Here is a 1,225-nt window from a genome sequence, read left to right as displayed (position 1 = left end):
GATGCCTGCATCTCAGGGTTCCTTTTCAAGTCCCAGCTATTCTGCTTCCAATCTAGCTTCCTACTAATGAATCCTAGGAAGTCCCATATGTTGGTTCAAGAGCTTGGCTCCCTGCCACCCAATGGAAGACCTGAGTTTCCAGGTTCCTGGCGTTGTCCTGGCTCAGCTTTTGCATTTGGTGAGTGAGCTAGCATATGGAAGTTCTAAAATAAAAATGAAAGAAACATAAGATAGCAGATCAAGCTAATCTCCCCTTCCTATTCTATCCTTCTCCTTCCTGTTCTCCAACTATTCTGAAAACATATTGTCATTTCTACATTTATATATCTGTGTACCATATGTATAATATATATTTTAAATCTCATATATATATATATAGGACCACATTACAGCATCCTTTGAAGCATACTTTTTTATTCATTATTATGTATCTCAAAATTGTCTATCTTCATATATCTAAATTCACTTTAACTATAATCTTCCATTGTATAAATTAACATTTATAAGACCTGCTTAAATATATAGCTTCAGGAGACCTTTTGTTTGTTGTTTATTTATTTTGAATTTCCTTAAGAGATATCCTATAGCATCAGCTACAGATTATAGATAAATGATGGGGATAATTTAGGTAAGCTCTATGCACATGTCTTATAATTGTTGAACTTATCTAAAATGTAGCTATTGAACCTATAAATGTTTCCAAGATTTATTTATTTTTTGAAAGGCAGAACTACAAAGACAGAGAAAGAGACATCTTCACTCCTCAGATGGTCACAACAACCAGGTCTGGGCCTAGCTGAAGCTAGGGTGGCAGCCATCTTAGCAGGGAGCTCTACCAGAAGCAGAATAGCCAGGACTTGAACCTACAGTCCAATGTGGGATGCCAATGTCATAGCAGTGGCTTAGCTTACTGTCCCACAGTACCAATCCTATGAATTTTTGTTCCTATAGTTTTTCTTCTCCCATCCTTTTTCTCTACAGTTGATAGTTGAGAGCATTGCTATGCTTCCAGTTACTGTAAATAGGAAACTTGGAGTATTTTTTTTTATCAATCTTCTTCTTCTCATGTTTAGTTATTTACCTAATCCTGCTGAATCTGTATACGAAATGTATTTTGATGGTCCCTCTTTCCCATACCTACTACTGGAGTCTTGAACTTGGCCTTCGTCATTTTTACCTGAACTAACACAATTTCCTTCCAAATATTTTCTATGCATTCAATTTC

This window comes from Oryctolagus cuniculus, chromosome 3, assembly GCF_964237555.1.
Source record: "Oryctolagus cuniculus chromosome 3, mOryCun1.1, whole genome shotgun sequence".
Classification (NCBI taxonomy): domain Eukaryota; kingdom Metazoa; phylum Chordata; class Mammalia; order Lagomorpha; family Leporidae; genus Oryctolagus; species Oryctolagus cuniculus.
Note: the sequence above shows the minus strand (reverse complement) of the source record.